We start from the raw sequence: 22267 nt of genomic DNA on the forward strand, positions 1-22267 counted from the left end.
CTGGAAGGTGGCAAATGTCCCAGTTTTCAAGAACAGTAGGAAGGCCTGATAATTACAGGCCTCAGTCTCACTTCAGTGCCCAGTAAAATTATGAAGTTTATTCTGGGAGTTATTGAAAAATACTTGAGAGAGACAATGCAGTCATTGATCATAACCAGCATGAGTTCATGAGGGAAAAGTCCTGATTAACCAACTTAATTTCCTTTTACAACAAGGTCATCCACCTAGTTGAGCAAGGAAAGCCCAATGATGTGGTGGGTTTGGATTTTAGCAAAGTTTGATACCATGTCCCACAATATCCTTCTACATAAACTGTCCAGCACACAGCTACACAAGACCGTAATACATTGGGTGAGCAATTGACTGACAAGTCAAGCTCAAAACATTAGAGGAAATGGAGTTACATCAGGCTGGCAGCCAGTTACCAGTGGGGTTCCCCATGGCTCAGTTTTAAGGCCAGTGCTCTTTAATGTTTTTATAAATTATCTGGACACGGGAATGAAATGTACATTAAATTTTCTGATGATACTAAGCTAGGAGGAGCTGTGGGTTGAGGACAAGGAGGCCTTACAGAAAGATCTGGATAGAGCTGGACAATTACCACCTGTATGAAAGTTAACGAGAGCGAGCACAGGACTCTCTACCTGGAATGGGATAGTCCTGCTCATACATATAAATTAGGGGATGAGACACTGGAGAGCAGTGGAAAGAGATCTAGGGGTCTGCTTTGGCAGCAATTTCAATATGAGTCAACAGTCTGCCCCGGCAGCCAAAAGGGCCAATCGTGTCCTGGGGTGCATCAAGGACAGTGTATCTAGTCAGTCAAAGGAGATGATTATCCCACTCTACACTGCACTGGTGTGGCTCAATCCTGAGTACTGTGTACAGTTTTGGGCACTTCAATATAAGAAGGACATCAAATTATTAGACTATGTCCAAGGGAAGGTGACTAGGACAGTGAAAGGCCTCAAGGGCAAGAATTAGGAGGAGCGTCTGAGGTCATTTGGCTTCATCACCTTGAAGAAGAGAAGGCTGAGGGGTGACCTGATCACAGTCTATAACTTCCTCAAGGTGGGCAGTGGAAGAGTTAGGTGCTGATCTCCTCTCTCTGGTGACCAGCAACAGGACACAAGCAAATGGAAAGAAGCAATGTCGGGATAAGCGGACATTAGAAAAAGGTTCTACACTGAGAGGGTGGTCAATCACTGGAACAGGCTCATCAGGGAAGTATTGTCCTGTCATTGTTGGTATGGACACGACATCCAAAAGTTTGTGAGAAAAAGCCAAACTTTATTGTTTTACAAGTCTCTTTATATTTTTTCTTATCTATCAGGCTGCGTTCATGCACTAAAACTATTAATGTGATTTGCTCAACTGCCCTGTCCACACGCCTAAAGCTTTATTATGATTCGTTCATCTGTATCTACTATTTTTCTTGCCAAGTTTCGATTCCTGTTAGATGCTGCTTGTTTCGTTTCCTTTCTAAGACTTTCCAGCCTCGTCACAGGTACACTGTTATCTGCTCAAGGTCAGATTCTTCTTGTTCTGTCAAAGGATCCACGGGCCCGCCGTAGTTTCCCACATCATCCCAATTTAGCGTGCCCTTAGCCAGGTCAGTAGCTACACTGGGCGGCTTTTAGTTTCAATCCCCCTACACACGAAAAGAAAAAGGGAAATGAGAGAGAGAGAGAGACTTACAGGTTGGAAAGACTCCCAGCCCCCCTTGTCTGCTTTCACACATCACTAACACTAGAACAGCTTTGATACAGCAACAATAATAAAAGGAAAATAATAATATTAATAAGAAAATAATAAAATGTAAATAAATACACAAAACAAATTCAAACTCCCTGGTCACCAGTGACCCTGCAGGACAGGAACAGGGAGGGTTCCAGACTGGACACAGGAACAGGTGAGATTGGGATTCAGAAACTGGATACAGGAACTGGATTCAGAAACATGCAGATGTGTTCAGGGGCAGTCAAACAGATGGGGTCCTCAGACAAGGTCCTCCCTGAACTTCAGCTATCAGAGAAGATGGGTTGACCTTTGTGATTTCTACACTTTTGTACTGAATATGACATGTATGGCATGGAATAATTTGTTGGTCAGATTTGAGTCATCTGTTCTATTGGCTCCTCCCAGCATGTCTGACTCTCTTTATACCATCTCTGGAATGGCCTTAATTTACATAGGAAGTTACATAAGACATGTGAGCGATGGTTTCTCTGCACAACAATGGCCCTTTACCTTGGTGGTAACTATCAGGCTTAGCTAAAAAGTCAGAGACTCTGTTCTTCTTTAGCTGAAACCAGAACAAGTGACCATGGCACCAAACCTGTCAGAGTACAAGGAGCATGTGGACAATGCTCTAAGTCACATAGTTTAGTCTTAGACAGTCTTGCAAGAAGCAGGAAGTTGGACTTGGTGGTCCTTATGGGTGCTTTCCAATTTAAGATATTCTATGATTCTGTATGATAAGTACTTTAAAAAAAACAGTACTGAAGATTCCTTCTTCCTTTGTAGTATACTGCTGTATTATATATCTCTGACATTATTGAACTTCTAAGTAGATTAATCGTGCATTTAGTAGAAAGGCATAGTAATTATGCATACTATGACATTCCATGTAGCTGGAATTTAAGGCAGAAATGGTGTTGTGCCTCTAGGTTAACTCAGTTATAGTGAGTTTAAAAATAAATTTGTAGAGTTCTTAAGGACTGGACAGCATCATAAAAAAAAAAAAAAAAAAAAGAGAAAAAGAAATGTGTTAAAATAACTTTTTTTTCTTTTATAAGTTAAATCAGATTCCATAAGACAAAAGTTCAATGTAGTAATCTTATCTGAGCTACTGGGAAATTTGATAAGCACTCAAACTCAAATTATGTAGTTTTGTCTCTAAAAGGAAAATAAATTTATGGTTTATATGTATGTGTTTCAGTCATTTTGCTAAAATCTTTCATTCTGTGGAATTATGCTTTTCTGCATAAAAATAAATAGGAAATAATAGATTTTCTTTATTCTCTGTGTTTTGATGTCTTCTGCTTACAAGAACGCTGAAAGGAAAGGTTTGAGCTGTTATTAGCATCAGCTGAATTGCGACATCCTTTTGTTCAACTGGGTGGGACTATTTCCTCCCTTGTGTATTTAGAGTCAAAGTATGACCAAAAAAAGACCTTTGAATCCCTTAGATTGTATTCAGACAGGAAAATGAGTCTGATTTTTTGCTCCCTTACACCAGTGTTATACCTCTGCAAGTCCACTGACTTCAATAGTTATGAAGTCAATGGGAGCTAGGGATGAGTAATAGACTCTTAATTCACAGCATTATAAGAAACGAATGAGATTACATTAGACCATATTAGAATTTTGCTGATATAAGTCCTAGTCTTTTTGTAACCCATCTTTCTAGTGGATGATTTGTCATATTTTTCTGTCTTTGTTGCTTCTTCAAAATCCATTACTTATACAATAGCTTTCTCTATAGACCTCTCCCATAAATAACTAAGTACAGGAACCAGTGGTACCTTTAAAAAGCAAGTCTGAATGAGAACAAAGCACCTTCACTTTGTTCGAATCATTATTTCTAATTTCTATAGTGGTCTCATTCACGACTTTCCAGCAGGGATCGGGAAACTGTAGAAACAAATAACACAATGATAGCCGTTTTACTAAAAGCTCAGTTCTGAATTGAATATTGTTACTACCATGCAGATAAATGCTGAATGTCTATTATATCCATTGTGCTTTCAATTGCTAGTCAGTATGGTTCTTGCATCTTCAGAAACACATGAAAGCGTCTGTCACAATTGAGATGTAAGTTCTGTAGAAAAAACGAGGAAGGAACTCTTTAAGACTTTCTGGTTTTGTTTTTTTTCATATATTTTACTGAGGAGTAAAGGACCACGCATAAACACAAACTCAACAGGAGTAAAGCGGAAAATGTATTAGACTTGGTCAACAGTTCTTTTGTCAGACAATGTCAAAGAACAAAATGAAAATTCCTTCTTTTCTAATTCTTCATGTCAAGGTCTAAGCATGATAACAGATATAGGAGATTTTCTAGTTCCTGCAAAACCAGGAATTTTTTTATGCAAGTCCCTAATGACATAAGCCAGATTTTCTTTCCTCATGAATTCATGTCATGAATAATATCACTTCACTCAGCATATTAATTAGAAGAAATTGTTGGCTGAGACAGAACAGAGTATAGAGAAATGTGATTACTTTCTATTTCATGTTAATTTTGTTTTCCTTTCTTCCTGTCTAATTTCACTTACGGTCATAGTGATTTTCCTGTTTCTTCTGGTATTAGGATCTCAAATGACACTTTCATATTAGATGGCATAGAGTTATCAAATTCCCTGAGTACAGTAAGCTTAACAAGGAAGAAATTGTACTTATATTCTACTCTTCATCTGCCTCCCTGAAACTAAGAGTTTTATTCATACTGCTCTTACAAAAGTGACAAATTTATTGAAAAACAAACTGGATTTGCAGCCTTTTTGCAGAAGCAAATATTAAAATAAAAAGAAATATAAAAGTTATTGAAATTTAAGTATACATATATATGTCAGTCTCTAATCCAGGCATATATTTAAATGAGTATAAAAATACTTGCAGAGAAAATGATGCCTTCAAGAGGCACTGCTGGGGAACCATAGGAATGACTAGAAACCAATAATATCCAAATTAACTTTTGAAATCCATATAAGAATTTTTATGAGAAAAATGTAGTGAAGAAGCACTTGCTCCTGCTGATAGCAGTAGAGTTACAATTTTCTACTACAGAAGACCTTGATCTGTTCTTTGCAGTCTGATAAGATTATTTCACAGCCTGAAACTTAATAGTACTGTTTCCACGTGAATATAAGTACTGGCAAAATGACCTCCATATCCTCAAACTTAAATGGACAGCATGATTTCTTTCTACATTTTCTCCTTGTAAACATGAGCATGGACATAAAATGTGAACAATATTTCTGTGTTACTGATTTCATCTGTGCTTTGTCTCTCAAATCCAATTGGTATGACAGTTAAAATTAGCAGGACAAGGTCAAACTGTCAAGCATGATGCTGGCTGTAAGCAGAGGGGCTTCTGTGGCTTTGTTTGCTTGTCATTTCAGCTGCTATGTCAGCTTAAATACCATCAGTAAAAAAACCACAGAGCATAGCTTACGGAGTAATGGGGTGGGGGGCACATCTGAGCAATGATTAAACAAGAGGCCACACTCCCAGGACACTATGGCATGACTGTCTTTCACAAAATGTCAGTGCAGGCTGTTTAAACAAATGCTGCTGCCAAGGCAAAGCTGATCAACCTGAATTTTATAGCAAAAGTTCACATGTACTTGTGCTATCATCTTGAAATGCTATGGGTAAGTGAAAAATTTGAGAATGGAATGGAAATGAAGAAAAATGGAATGTTGCATAGAGCTTGAACATTTACTGTACTTTGGATACCAGTTTTTCACATTTTTGCTTGATTTGCATTTTATCAACTTTCAAGGCCCTGAAAAGCCTTTCAAAATGTCTTTTTTCCCCAGACACAGTTTGAACATCGAAGCTCTCCTACAAAAGCAGGTGAGATATAACTCTTTACCTAAAAGTTAGATATTACTCATTCACCAAAGTCTTTTTCTCTAATTCTAACTCACTTTTTTCTCTCTCTAATCTATATTCATATGCAATTGTTCATAAAAATAATCTTTTTACAGAAATGAATAATTTTCTTCCTGTAAATAGAATATATACACTACAGTGCAATATAAAATCATCATAAAGGAAACAAGAGGGATACCTACTTAATTTTTAAAGTATTAAATTATTTAGAAAAAAAACATAAGAATTCCTGACATCATGTTTGAAAATCTTCAGGATGTGCAAAAGGATAGGAAAATATACATTATTAAAATATATGGTTTAAAAGCACAAAACAGTCACATTAGCTGGAAGAACTGCGTAACCTTCTTTCTGAGTATAGACAAGCTTCGTGTGCACTGTCAAACATTATAGATCCAAAGTTAACACTCCTTAATCAAGTGACTGTCCTGTAAGTCATTGATTAAGGACTGCAGAAATTGGCTCAAGTCCCTCAATCTCAACTATGACAAGATAACAAAGACCCATTTGTGTCTGAAGGGAAGGAAGACAGCGAGTGTAACCAGGAACAAAGGGGGAAGGGAACAGCCATTCAAATAGATGTAGCCGTCAAGGCAGAAGTAGAGAAAGCTATGTGCCAAAGAGATGAGAGAAGGGTTAATGATTAAGAGGTTAAAGATAAAGACCAAACTGAAAATGATGGGTATAATTTATATCATTAATTACTTATGCAGCAGAGCAGCTACAGATATGGAAAGCACAGCGGGACAGAGATCATAACCTGTCAGTAAGAAAATCAGAACATCCCACTAACAACAGCCAGAAATGGACGTAAGTGATAATCAAAAGAGAAACATGACAAAATACAGAAAAAAAACCCCATTAAAGCAGTCTCCTTCTTCTGTGCAAATGCCATAGCGACAGTGCTAAGGAATCATCTTTCCTTTCTAGGCCAATGAATCTTAGCACAGCCTCAACAGAATATGGACAGATCCTACAGTCCTTCTTTGTAGGGGACTGACTTCCTTGTAAAAGAAAATGTGAGCAGAATGATGCTTTTCACTTGAATGCAAGCTCAAGAAAGGACCAAAATTCTTGGTTAGATATGTGACATTACTTACATAACCAAAGAGATATTTGAATCTACAGGTGCAAAAAAGAGCTGAGAGGGTATATGGGAGCTGCTTTAGTGAATTGTCTATTTAACTCATCTGCACTCCTAGCGCAGCTCCTCCCTGCCACGGGACCATGCCTGGGAATGCTATTCTCTGCCATCTGGTACCACTTCGCGGGATGTCCTGCCTGCCTCCTACATACTTAGTTTAGAGTTATTTGATAATCCTGTTCTATGGGTCTTGGACTAGGCAGTTCAGGCTTAGAGTTCCTGGAATTCAGATTGTGTCTATAAATCCCGTCAAGCTGAATACATTTCAACGCAAATTTCTGCATTCAAGGGGAATGCATTAGCCACAGAATGGGTATGAAACAAAATGGTAACAATGCCCCAGCTGTGGTTTTGAACAAATTTTGAGCAATGGAGTTCTTTGTCCATAACTTAATCAAATTAACAGGTTTTAGGTGTGCTGTGTATGTGCCTAGGCTCAAAAGCATTATAATTGTCTTTTAAGGTAAGAGAAAGGAAGAGAGAGAGAGATATTTTCAGATCTTCAAAAAAGGATCAAGTGAAAGCTTTAGGAGACTCTCTGCTGCCGGGTCTTCTGGGAAGTATTCCTTTTTTAAAGATAAAAAAACAGAGGGTAAAACAGCCTATTTCACTTAGAAACAACAATGTACCTTGCTGAAGTACAACAATTAATTAATTGATGTTCACTGTGTTAGAGGTAATTTTAATCACTTTACCACACTCTCTCATTTCAAAAGAAAAAAAAAAACAACAAAAAACCCCCAATAAACCAACACGCTCTCTAGTGCCCCTTCTGAATTAGTAGCTACAGTATCACTTTCCCTCGTGGTAGGTCAACGAGACTGCATTGCCTTGTTTCGCATGTCAGGGTCCCATTAACCTAATGTAATAGTTGGCACAGCTTTCAGAGCAAGTTTTGTCTATGAAGTCAGGGGGAGAATCTGAGTGGAAAATAATACTCTGCTAAAGCAATAATACTCTCATAATCTAACCCTTATTAACTTGTCAAGCCTAGTGACAGCCGTTAATAGCAGTCATTCTTTTTATGTTTTCCTTTAAGGGGTTTCTTTGTAACTATTTGAAAAACTTAAAATAAGATTGTTACTGTATCTGCATTTAATGGGAAGACACTCTGTCCTTTTTTTCCTTCCTTTTTTTTAAAATTGAGATACACTTATGCTTATTTTCTGGGCAACTTGCCATAGAATGGTTTAAAAAATGGACGGAAGTAAGTACATTTGATTTTTTTTTTATTTTATTTCTTTAAAAAATGTTAAAATGCTGCAAATGCAGTTACAAGAACTCTGTTGGAAATTTGTGGTTTTGTCACCAAAAGAGAGATTAAGAATTCAGGGAAAGGGTTGGATTCCCAAGGCATGTCTTGTGCCATCTGATACTATTGCTAACAAAACACATAGAGAGAATACAAACATGGATTTGTTTGGGGTTGGGAGGCACAGGGTGGCTTGGTTTACTTATTGTCCCCTTCCATTAACAGCAACGTGCGTCCTGATCTTTCTGATCTCATGTGGTTCATGCTGAAGCAGCCCTCACCTCTCAAAACCCCGGCAGATATTAAAAAGTGCAATGCTCTTCCCTGAGTGCAATGAGCACTTGTAGCTCACCATGGCTTGAATGCAGGCTGGCGAGATCGGTATCTGGCAAGAGTAAGCTTTGAATCCCTCATAGCACCCTGACCGGTCTGATTCTCTGAGGATTGATATTCACAGCATTGTTCTCAGGGGATTTTAATATATCCGTTGACTGAAATACCACACATCAGGTCTCTCTATAGCTTTGAGATCTGAAATGCAGTAAAGGCCTTGTCACTGATCCTAAAAAGGAAAATAAAACAAAACAAAACAAGAAATGCTTGCAACTTCTATTTGAGAGAAATTAGAACCATCAAACATTTTTCATCCAGCTTAGTTACTGTTTCCGTTCAGAAGAGTGTGTGAAAATATGGCATTTTTATTTCTTAAACATGATTCTTTTGTATATTTAGTTACATACCTCAAAAAAATAAATATCTCTTCAAACTGATATTGCTTTACTTTCTCATTCATTAGGTCTCAGTAACCACTTTCTGTTCGTTTCCTCCACCACATAGCAATGAAAAAATAATATATAATTGTTCATGATTATTGTTCTGAAATACTGCACAGGTGCAGGTTGCAGCTGTTATGGGTAAACTACATTTTGTTAAACTAATTCAAATCCCATTGGGGAAAAAGAAAAATCACTGCATTACCATAAAAAGAAAAATGTTTGCATTATAGGATACTGAAGTTTCCATGCACATTCTACTGAGTCAAAAGGTCTTTTATAATTCATATCTTATGAATTCTCATGAATATATATGATCCTTTAGGTTCTGACTTTCTTAAAAGTAATATGGTTTTAGTTACCCTCTTTAAAAATCGTCACTAATAATTTCAAATTTGGATGAGATGGAAAAGGTTATGTTCCATATACTATAATAAACCTGAAATGAAAATAAATACTTGTTCATATTTAAAATATAAAGCTTTTCCTAAGAAAGGGTATATTACAGTGAAAATTGCATTTTCCAGGTGAACTGGCATTTCACTACAAGTTTGTACATGTGTGTTTACATCTGTTCATACACTCGATGCACTCATTTTTGTTGCCAAGCTTTTAAACAGAGATATAGTTTGAGGGATTAGTGCTTTATTTTTATTTTAAAACTTGTATTGTGTACAACAAGAAAGCTTTCATGGCGGGAACACACCTTCATCTCTAGATCAACAGTGACGAGTGGAGTTCAGGGTTTTAAGTTTCTCGTCTTTCCCTCTCAGCATCCATTCAGACTAAACCTAGCCCGTATAAGGTATGGATACTTTAGTTGAGGTATGGACGCTTTAGCAGAGGTATGAACACTTTAGCGGAGGTATGAACATGTGAAACTGAGAGGAAGTTGTTCTCTGTATTGGTTGGCATGATGTAGGTTATCTTGAAGTCTCAACATGCTGAGAAGCAAGAAAGGCTGACTGAGCTTCTCATTGGCACATAAAACACTAATCTTGGAAAAATGTATTTTTCATTAGAAAAGGAGATATTTTAAGGAAAACCTTCTTTTCCTTCTCAAACTCAAGTGTTAAGCAACCTTAAAAGTCTGGGATTCCTAAAGCATGCTTTTGCCCTGGGACCACTGCTGGAGATCCCCCTTAGTACTTGGTCACCTATAGCAGGATACTCCGTCCACAAACATCTGCAAGACTGCCTTGATTGACATCAGCCATAGAACTGGTTGTTTGATTAGGAATTTAATTGTGCAAAACACAAATCTGCTGGCAAGTTCCTGGTTTGTACGTTGGTGACCCTGAGCCTTTCCATACACATTTAGGAAACAATTTCGTCCTTAGTCTTAGGGAAAGCCCACTCAAAACAGAGTGAATTACAGGTCCTGTAAATTTTGCTAGGTTAGGGATTACTAAAGGCTTGTTTATGCACTCCATTAAGGAACCATTCAGCTTCCTATTTTGTACAAATTATCCCTTTAAAAAGTAAGACTTTTTGAGTCAGTGGACAACAAGATGAGGACCAGAGTGCATAGTGGCTTTCTATGATGGGGTAACCACATCAGTGACACAGGAAAACCAAAGGACGTGATCTATCTGGACTGCTGTAAAGCCTTTGACACAGTTCCCCACATCATCCTTCTTTCTAAATTGAAGAGATATGGATTTGATGGGTGGACTGTTCGGTGGATAAGAAATTGGTTGTATTCAGAGAGTAGCAGTCAACGTCTCAATGTCCAGATGGAGATCCGTGACGAGTGGTTTCCCTCAGGGGTCTGTTTTGGGACTAGTGCTATTTAACATCTTCATCAATGATATAGAGGGAGAAATCGAGTGCATCCTCAGCAAGTCTGCAGATGACACCAAGCTGAGTGTTGCAGCTGTCATATCGGAAAGATGCAATGTCATCCAGATGGATCTGAACAAGCTGGAGAAGTGGGCCTGTGTGAACCTTATGAGGTTCAACAAGGTCAAGTGCAAGGTCCTACACCTGGATCAGGGCAACTCGTGGTTTCAATACAGAAGGGGGGATGATGTGAGTGAGAGTAGTCCTGCAGAGAAGGACTTGGAGGTGCTGATAGATGAGAAGCTTGACATGAGCTGGCAACATGCGCTCACAGTCCAGAAGGGCAACCGTGTCCTGGGCTGCGTCAAAAGATGTGTGGCCACCAGGTCAAGGGAGATGATTCTCGCCCTCTACGCCACTCTTGGGTGGTCCCACCTGGAGTATTGCAATCCATTCTGGAATCCTCAACATAAGAAGAAGTTGGAAGTGATGGAACGGGTCCAGAGGAGGGCTACAAAGATGATCGGAGAGCTGGAGCACCTCCCATATGGGGACAGGCTGAGAGAGTTGGAGTTGTTCAGCCTGCAGAACAGAAGGCTCAGAGGAGACCGCGTAGTGACCTTCCAGTATCTGAAGGGGGCCTATCAGAAAGCTGAGGAGGGACTTTTTACAAAGGCATGTGGTGATAGGACAAGGAAGAATGACTTCAAATTGGAGAGGGGAAGATTGAGACCAAACATAAAGAGGAAATTCTTCACAAAGAGGATATTGAGGCACTGGAACAGGTTGCTCAGGAAAGTTGTGGATGCCCCATTCCTGGAAGTGTTCAAGGCCTTGAATAACCTGATCTACTGGAAGGTGTCCGTGTCCATGGCAGGGGGATTGTATTAGATGGTCTTTAAGTGTGCTTCCAAATCAAACCATTCTATGGTTCTAGGATTTGTATTATGAAGAAACCTTAAGTTAATATTTCAGCTTCCTGAATTAACTGAATTAATTTTAAAGCAGAGTTCCCTCTGTTAGGACTTTAGGATGGCTTAATTTTTGTATGAACTTCCAAGTTGTGTAACATTTTCCTACGTTGCTCTTGGGTTCTTTCTATCTCCAAATGTGTCTAGATTACTGCAGGAATAATTTATTTTGAATCACCTTAAAGTGAACTCACAAAATGAGAATTTTCATGTTTTGTTTGTTTAATGCCTGCAATATTTTGCAGCTTTTTGGGGGGCAAAATGTATTGCATCAAAAAATGGTTTGGAATGTGTTTTAGACTCTGTTGGAATTCTTGCTTTCTTGAATCAGTCTGGAGAAGATTTTTTCCATCCTTTCCACTCCCCTTTGCCTAATAAACAGAACTGACAGTTATTTCTCTCATTCTGGGCAATTCCATCACCTCCAATTGTCTTAGGAAGACACATCTAAGGCAACGATCTGAAGAGCTGTGGAAAGGGCTGCTGTGCTGGTTGCAGCCCAGGTATTCAACTTTCATGTTGAATACCTACACTCTTTTGAATTTTCAGGTACACTTTGCTGCATGTCCAGATTCACTCCTCTAGGTATTTTGTAATATTTCCAGCCAAGAAAAGATGAATATATGTATTTATGAGGCCCCATCTGTCTGAAAGGAGTGTCCTAGTCAGTCAGAGGGACTGAAAAGAATGATTCTGTATGAAAAGCTAATATAAAAGAAAAATCTATTAGCAATATTACCTTCTTTATGAAGTATTATTAAATTACATATGTCTGAATAGGTAGACTGTGAACCGAATTAGTAATGAGCCCCATTATCTTTAGTGTGTTTATTTACTTAGTGTAAAGCTAAATATCCTCATAAATATCTGCAAGAATGAGATGGTAATTTACAAATATGACATCTCATACTTCAGTAGACCTTGAAGACTACACATACACGTGCTTTTATGAATTGCATATTTTCTGTTTGCTTTCAACGATCACGAAAATACATTAAGAATATCAAAGACAAATACAGCCCCCCTTCCATACCACATTTTAAGTTTTAAACAGCTCAGAGAGCATATAACCACTACAGCCACTTCATATTTATTTCAACGTAATTTTACCACATAAAATGCGTTTCTTTTCACCCTGTGTTGTAACACTAGGAAGTTTACAGTCTACTGTGGAGTAGCAGTTCCAGAATGTTAGAGATGGACCAGTTCCAGCACTTATTGAGTCACTAGCATCAGGCAGGAAAAACTTAGGATATCCATAGCATAGAAATGTTTATTCAAATAATATATGAGAGGTTTGACTTAGACTAGAGAGTTATAATTGTCAAGACTGACAGGTGATACTGCCTTCTTTCACATCTCTGTGACTTTCCTTTGTACATCAAATCAATCATTTCCCTCCTAAATTTATTTAAATAGCACGTCATTCCTTTTTAGGGAAGTTAACGCATTAATATATACTGCCCTACTTAGTGTCTAACTAGACCAGAAAACAAACTGTCAGTAAGAATTACAACAGCATTGAGAAGACAAAAACCAATGTGAATAAAACTCAGAATGCTTCAAACAGAGCTTATTTGATGACAAAATATGATTCTGGAAACAAGAAATGGGACAACTTGGTTGCATGATTAGTATTTATATAATGGTGAAATTAAAGCACAAGTGAAAAGGCAAACACTATATAAAACTTAAAGCAGAATCATGTTTCAACCAAACAAAACAGTGCTTTAAAGTTTAGATTACTGATAGTGAAATTAAATGTTCTATGCTAAGATTTATTTACTAGGCATATATAGTAAGAACAACAGAATTTTTAAGAAAGAGAGGGAATTCACTAAATGGAGACAATTAAGAGGTTTTGAAAAATAAAGCCAAAAAGTTTTGGAACATTCCTACATTTGGAAAGAATTAAGATGTCTGTTGTCTAGATAGATAGACATTGTCTATTAGTAACTAAAAAAGATGTTAAGTAACATCTGGTGGTGATAAACCTTGGAAATCATCAAGCTGGGATAGCTGTATCCAAAAGAGCTGGCTGATAGCGTTGATCTGTAATAAATTTCAGGGATAGCAAAAAAAAATCCAGAAGGCTGGAGGACAGTTTATGTTGTGATAATATCCAGAAATTACAAGTATGAGAAACACAGTATTTGTAAGCCTAGAATATCTATCCTTAGTGATGAAAAAGTGAATAAACTTTCGCTGTTAAGGACATGAAGGAGAACAAGTCATGCCAACTAACATGCATTTATTGGAAATAGAAATGGTTCAACAAACCCAATTATTTTTAGATCAATTGGAGACTGTAACAGTGATCATCACATTTATTGCAGGGTGTAGGAACTCCAGGCAAGCAAACTGATTTCCATTTTGTTGAGGGTAGATAGAGAATAAACAGCAAATAGATAATAAATGTTCCACCCACTCTTACAGGTTGCCCAGGCATTTGAGTGTTCCCAGAATAAATCCCTTCACGCAAACACATCATCTGACCAGTGAGAACCATTGGATAGCAGTGAACAAGGGTGTAAGGGAGCCTTCTTAGAGGAGAAGATTCAGAACTGTAAAATCTTAACATGAAATAATTTTACATTTTAAATATCTTGGAGGCTACTTCCAACCTTTTTCTTTTAACAAGTGAAACTCTGTTTTCAATGAAGAGAAGAAAGAACAATGCCAACATGTCTTGCTTAAGGTCAGATATTTTACACTTTAGCCGTGTGACACCCCTGACTTTATCGGAAGTTAAATTTCACATTTCAATTAAACTTAAAGGAAGAATATAAGAAGACCTGAAGTTAATCCTCTGGAAGGTTAAAACCTTGAATCCGTGCTATTGGTGACTCCATAGGACTGGATATAAGAAGAGGGGAAACACAGAAACAGAAGTATATAGAAATTTCTAGCAATAAGTCTCCACAAAAATTTGTAATGTTCAATTAATAATCAAAAAAGCCCCAAGCCCATTTAGTTATCTATAAAGCTATAACTGAGGGATCGGAAGCCACAGGTTTTAATGACAGCTGAGAACTAAAATGCAATTACACTTACTAGTGCTGAGGCTTAGTTAGAAGTTCCTTCAATAATCTGAGACAGCTGAAATAAAGCATATAGGAGAAAGCTATGCTATGAACTTCAGCGTATTTGTGTATTCAGAATTAAACATGTCTTACTACAGGTAAACAGATGTATAACTGCCCCAAATCACATAATTCTGTAACAGAAAACCACAGTTTTACCAGGAACTCTATGAGGTCTTGGTATAGGCCTCCTGTTTTACTTAAATATTGAAAGAAGAAAAGGTATAATCTAGAAATTTCAAAAGTGACAAGACTTGCTTTAATCTTCTCCCACTGAAATCAGTAAATTTTCCTGATTTTCTATTTGACAGTCTTTTAGAAGTGCACGAGTATGTGGAGAGACCAAGACAAGACTTCTCCACAAGTTAAATTCTGTTCATTCAGTATGTAAAGGATTAACTAGAATTGAATTGATTCACAGGCTTTGTGTCGGTCATTTGCAGGCATTTACTGCCATAATTTCTGTGTGCTTTTAGATATCAAATTGCTTTTTGAACAATACAAGTGTAGCAAAATGGCAGTCATTGAATTAATTTTCCAGACAAATAACTTAAGCAGACCCAGAAAATTTCAGCAGAGAATTTCAATCTGTTCTTTTCCCTGTACTCTGGAAATATTCCTCTATTTTAATCAGTGGGTGATGTTTTTCCCTTAGAAAACAGTAAAATTCTCCTGTACATATATACATAATTTTTAATTCTGAGCACCTAAAAAAGCTCAGGATTTATTATTTTTACTGACATTAATTAAAACTTACCCATTTAGAGTAGAAATTCATATTTCTTACCTTTCTCCCCCTCCTTTCTTCAGGCAGATACCAACAGTATTTACACCTGTTCTAGTGTGGTTCTTAGAAAAATGACGTAAAGAAGAGAAGAAGTGCGTTCTTATATTTTTACACAATAACTAATTACTTATTTTCATGACACTTGGGGAAATTAATACAGCATGTGACATAGTTGCAGCTTCTGCTCTTGCCACTGGTGATATGAATTAACTCCCCTGTCTCTAGGAGATTTGTGCATATAATTGAATTGGTGTAACTGAGATCAGATCCTGTTCCAAAGACCTAGAATTATTCCTGTAAGGCAAATGCCTTCAGCTGTCAATCTACCATGCTGACCTGTCAGTGTCACATAATAATTAAACAGCAGCTGGCATTAGTGCAAATTTATAATTGCTATAATCCTTACTGCTGACATGTCAATATTTAACTTGCATTAACCTTTCCTTTGAGGCTTGCAAATAGTGCATCTCTGGCTTGTTCAGTCTAATTTTTCATGTCATTGCCTTGCGAGGTACAAAGATTTATAATGTCATTATGTGATGGATACAGACCACTCTTTTACTTAGCCTTGTAAGTTGCACTAACTCTAGAATGACACAGGTTTATTTACTTATTTTTCTGCCTTGCCTGCGAAACACCATTTAACCATTTAAAAGATTTATGACATGAAAGCAATGTCTCAGACACTGAGCGTAAGGATGCCACTTTTGTGAATTTCAGACAGCTTCTTTGGAGGGTGACACACTCTGAGCCATTACTATATATTATAAACTCATTTTCTAGGGTTGTTGTGATTTGAAATGTAGTTAAAGCAAATCAATAGCATTAAAACTGCAGAGAAAGGTATTGGGAATTGTTGAATATTTATAAGGAGTCAAAATTAGGCCATTACTTTAATAACCCATCTTCAGAAAACAAATTTGAAAATTCTGCCCAGTGGTGTTTTTAATCAGAATTACTCAGACATTCATACGGGGTCTTGTTGGCAAAAAAAAAAGATCAAAGAAACTTGCATACCTTCCCACACTAAAGTGTTCCTTACCTCATGCTGTGTTTGAAACTAATAAATTGCATGTAGACTTTGATCAGAATAAAAAAGCCTCGTTTCTATCATTCTGTCTGTGATCAATATTTTTTCAACCATCATACAGAAGCTTGTGAAAACAATTATCATTAGATGCAGTGTTACATTTGGTCTTGAGGTATTTGCCATGATCACAAAAATGAACCAAGAAATTACTCTAACACTCTTGTGACTGCACATGTTCTCATGCCACTAATCTAAAAACATTTATACAAATCTATCCCGTATTTCCATTTCCAAAGGTATGATGGTTTTCTTGCCTGTCGCACTATAAGTTTCTGAGCATTTCTTAACACATACCTATTTACCTGTCCCTATATTCCTTACAACAATTATACTGCTATGGACTAGTACTACAGTTCAACACACCCTAAATGCCGGCATTTAAAAAATCTCATGGCAAAATAAAATAAAAGTCTTATTCTTGACATCTGAGTATCCCCTCTTCAGTCTTATCATCTGTTCTTTCCATTATCTGCTCAATAAAGGCAAATTATAGGTCAGGGCTCTTCCTTGAAAGGGAGAATTAAAATTCTGTCTGGTGTAGATATTGCTGGATGATTTATTGAGATTGCAAATAACCTGTACTCATGCTAATAATTAAACAATCTAATTTATCACTTACTGTTGTACTTCTGAGAGGTCTTGACTCTTGGCTTCCTGGGGAATTACTGCTTATATCTTCCAGATCAAGTTTTAAAGCAGTGCATAAGTGTGTAGTGAATTGATCGATGCCAGGCATCAAGTACAGCAGGCACAGTAGATTGTACTTAATTCAGTTTGATTAACATCAAATGAGAAATGTAAGCATGAAATAAGTACATTAGACTGGACTGTATTTGCATAACAACTTCTTTAGCATCTCAACATTATATAAGAAAATCTGAAATTTCTTCAAAAATAAATTTTTTTTTAAAGAAAATGTTGCACTTTTAGAACAAATGTTTGAACAGTCTGGAGAATCCATGTAACCTAAAAATTCCAAGAATGAATTTAATGATTGCTATGGTTACGTCAACACATACTGTAACATGATATAATCAGCTATGATGTGCTATGGCACAGAAATTGCAAAGATATGTTTGATTTTAAAAAAAGCCATTCCCAATATGTTCTTGTTTTACAAACATATTTTGCAGTTCCAGAAAGCTTTAAGATGCAGGCTGTCAACGTTGTTTAGTTATTTTGACGACTTCTCTAGAAGTTTCAAATTGATCTTATAACATTTCTCTAAAAAGAATTACTTAGAATTAAAAAAAAAATTAAAATGTTTTCAAAAGCAAACAGAGACTTTTATTTACTTTTTATGCTTTTAAATCTATTCCAATATTACTTTTTCTTGTAATTAGATGTTCTAAATATGTAATAAATGACTTGTTATGCCTCCTTTCTGTCATGCACTATTCATTTTGATGACTCCATACTATATGTACAACAATTTGCCTTCTTATTCATTCATTCTTCCCACTGCTAGATTTTTCAGCATTTCTTTTCTCTCATATTGAATCTTATTTTTCCCTTAAATTTGTTTCTAGTATTTCTTGTAGTGAAAGCATTTTTGTTGATTTCTTTAAAAATTTCTAATATATTTCTGTATTGATATGATCTTTGTATTTTGGATAATTCAGTTTCAGCGTTTTTCCTTCCTTTTTCTTATTTTTCCATCCCAAATGGTATTTGCAACTCCAAACAGATGGCAGAAGTCATCGAAGAAGTAATTAAAAGATAACACACATTTGTAGATAATGTGTCAAAAGACGGTTCCTCTGCATAACACAACAACATACTTTTAGAAAGAAAGTAACAAAACCCCTTTCTAGCCAAGTTTATAAATTCCAAATCATTTTCTGTTACAAATTGGGCAATATCTCAAAAAATACATAAATGACAAGAAATAAATGTCTGAAGTGCTTTTGAAGGATAATGTTAAAATAAAAAATGCACAGATTTAATGATGAACTGCTCATTTAACTCTGAGAGGGGTTTGGGCTTCCATCTTTGTTTGATTATGCATTTTCTGTTAAAATACTACTGAATCAGACCATGCTGTAACAGCATTGTGCCCTCACTTCAACAGCTCTGTGTTTAAGAGAGAGATGCAGAGCCAGTCACCTTTCTACTTTTTTTTCTTTTTTTTTTTTTTCATGTAGTTTTTCATCTTTCACTGCCTTTAAGAATCTCAGTCTTCCTTGAGGCTTCTTTCAATAACCTAGTCAGTAAAGCATGCTTTGGAGAAGTAGAACCTTCAGGTCCACACCTCTAGGATAAAAAGCTGTCTGAAAGAAAGCTCTCCTATTTTATTTAACCATGTGGAAATAGTGCAAAAAGTCATCTTCTCTTTTACTGCATGTGCATTTCCTGGAGAAGCCCTAATTTGGATGACAAGTTCAGAGTAGTTCCTATGCAAATTATTTTATTTTTCCTGGGTGCAGGCAATTACTTTCTTAGTAATAGCACTATATAGCTTTGATGCTGAGTTTCCTGCTGTGAGACTAATTCTTAAATGTTAAAATGTTTAAATTGATACCTATAACTGACACAATGAAAACTTCCATGAATATCAAGATCTTAAGACTAGAATAAAAGCTTACTGGGGACTATCTGTAGCTTACCATAAAAAAAAGCAAATATTGACAGTGATTAATTGTTAGAGTTTAATTATTTTATGAGATTTTTAATGTTTAGAGTTACCAGTACTAAGCACATGGGATAGAATTTGTGTGTCAACATTTTGTGTAGGATTTCAGTCTGTCTGAAGAGTGATGTATGAACAGAACATTCAATTGTGGTTCTTGTTTCTTCAGTATGAAAGATTGCCACTACCTTTTCTTCACAGATTTCTGTAGTTGTGAGGCAGCAATGGACAATTCTAATTGGCTATGCCGTGCCTCAGTGTGAAATGAGCATCTGCTTCAAAAAGAGACATTTATGTTTTCAGTATTATAAATTTTACCAGTGAAAACAAATCTAACTTGTTGAGGTGGATTACTGGATGACATCAACTATCAATAAGTTTCACTGTATTTATGTGAAAAAAAAAAAAAATCAATGCCAGAGTATTCCAGGACACTAGATTATGGAAAAATCATAAATAATGGAAAACTCATAATTATGGACATGTGAAAACTTGCCTATGTAAAGCTCAAGAGAATATATGGTTTAATTCTGCTTTCCATGAGGGTGAACTAAATAAGGAAATGAGTCTTCTTTCCAAGTCTAACATTCTGTGACTATATATATATATTATGCTGTTTAATATGACTTATTTATTCTATAACAGTCAAACTCTTATGTGTGCCATAAATTCAGTTATGATAGAATAGCAGATACTTGTCGTGTGAAATATAGTCTCTTCCAGCTCTTTCTTCTAAGCTGAACAGTTCTTATAAAACAGCTATGGGAAGAAGCACTAGCTGTTCAACTTCAGCAGGAAAATAATCAAAAATCTTACTTGTAGGTAAATGTATAGTTCAAATTGTGAATGCTATCAGTCAGATGATAATTGGGTGAATGTATTTGGTAATCATAGACTCTTAAAATCATTTAGGTTTGAAAAGACCTTCAAGATCATTAAGTTCAGCCCTTAACCTAACACTGACAAGTCCACTACCGATCCATGTCCCTAAATACCATCTTTTAAATACCTCCATGGATGGAGACTCAATCACTTCTCTGGGCAGATTGTGCCAATTCAGTGAAGAAATTTTTCCTAGTATCTAGTCTAAGCCTTCCCTGACGCATCTTGAGGACATTTCCTCTTGTCCTATCACTAGTTACATGGGAGAAGAGACTGACACCCACCTTGCTACAACGTCCTTTCAGGTAGCTGTAGAGAGAGACAAAGTCTCCTCTCAACCTCCTCTTCTCCAGACTAAACAAATCCAGTTTCCTCAGCTGCTCCTCATGAGACTTGTGCTCCAGGCCTTTCACCAGCTTCATTACCCTTCTCTGGATGCACTCCAGCACCTCCACGTCCTTCTTGTAGTGAGGGGCCCAAAACTGAACACAGGATTTGAGTTGTGGCCTCACTAGTGCTGAGTATCACTCTCACTAGCCATGGTATTTCTGATACAGGTCAGGATGCTATTGGCCTTCTTGGCCCCCTGGACACGCTGCTGGCTTATGTTCAGCTGGCTATTGACCAACACCACCAGGTCTTTTTCCACCAAGCAGCTTTCCAGCCACTCTTCCCCAAGTCCATAGCATTGCTTGGGGTTGTTGTGACCTAAATGTAGGATGTGACACTTAGCCTTTATGAACCTCACGCAATTGGCCTCAGCCCACCCATCCAGCTTGTCCAGATCACTCTGTAGAGCTTTTCTGTCCTCAAGCAGATCAACACTGCTACACAGTTTGGTGCCATCTACAAACTTGCTGAAGGTGTACTCAATTCTCTCATTCAGGTTATTGATAAAGATATTAAACAGAACCGTCTCCAACACTGATCCCTGGGGAACACCACTTGTGACCGGCTTTCAGCTGAATTTAACTCCATTCACAATTCTTTGGGCCCGGCTGTCCAGCCATTTTTTTACCCAGCGAAGAGTATGCTCATTCAAGCTATAAGCGGACAGTTTCTTCAGGAGAATGCTATGGGAAACAGTGTCAAAAGCTTTACTGAAGTCCAGAGACACAACATCCACAGCCTTTCCACCATCCACTAAGCTGGTCACCTTGTCAGAAGGAGATTAGGTTGATCAACCAGGACCTGCCTTTCCTAAATCCATGCTGACTGGATATTTGGGTGTCACATCCTGAATCTTCCAGTTAAGGAGGAGGCTTGACCACCTGTTATAAGGGCATTCATGTCTTGGGCTTCCTTACCTACTCTATATAGATTGGGAAAACTAGGGGGTGCGGCCCTGGAAAGAAGAAGTGATAAACAGAAGAGGGATTCCCCAAAGGAGGAACTGGTCTTGGAGAAAAAAAAAAAGGGGAGATCTAAGAAGTAGAAGGTGAATATTGTGGCTTGATGAAAGATCTAGGAGGTAGGGAAAGTTCCCATAGATGAGATATGCATGAACAGAAAGGTTGGCGAATGCCCAGGGACCTTGTCTGGCAGTGCTCAGGACAGGTATGTGCAAGCAGCAGCATGGCACAAATTTCTGGCCAACTTGTCTGAGACAGCATCCACTGCTCAGATGGGAACTGGAGATTTAGGAAACCTGGTGGGGCAGGGGGAGTCAGTGAGCAAGGATGTGAGATAACCAAGTGGGATATAAATGAATTTCCCAGATTTTAAATAACCCCCCCTATCAAAGGCACTATGGGTTTCTTCTACTTTGTTTCACCTGTGACCGTACTGAGCATTATTCAGTTTTTAATCAGATTTGGGAATTATTCAAATTTATCTTACTGAAAGGTTATGTTTGCCTAATTATAATTTGAATCTGACTTTGTCTTTGACTTGTTCTTTGTAATGGTTTAGTACATTATTAACGCTTAATTTTAAAGTTACACTGCAGCTGCAGAATTTAAAGAATTGCCTTAGTGCCATGAATGAAAAAGTGTAAATTTTTTAAATTGTACTAAAAAAAATCCTTAGATATCCAATTTATCCTCATGTGATCACACATGATTGAGATTTTCATACATTTCATACCTCTTCTTCTATTCAAAACTGTGGTCATCAAGATATTATACTCTAGTGTGTCTGTACTTACCTCATATATATTTCTATCAATATATATGGCCTAATTTATATCCTATTAAACTCAGAGAGAAAAAGTCAATGTTGTCCAAAATGTAATTATTTTTTTAGCACAAAAT

Source organism: Cuculus canorus, chromosome 4 (assembly GCF_017976375.1).
Source record: "Cuculus canorus isolate bCucCan1 chromosome 4, bCucCan1.pri, whole genome shotgun sequence".
Lineage (NCBI taxonomy): Eukaryota > Metazoa > Chordata > Aves > Cuculiformes > Cuculidae > Cuculus > Cuculus canorus.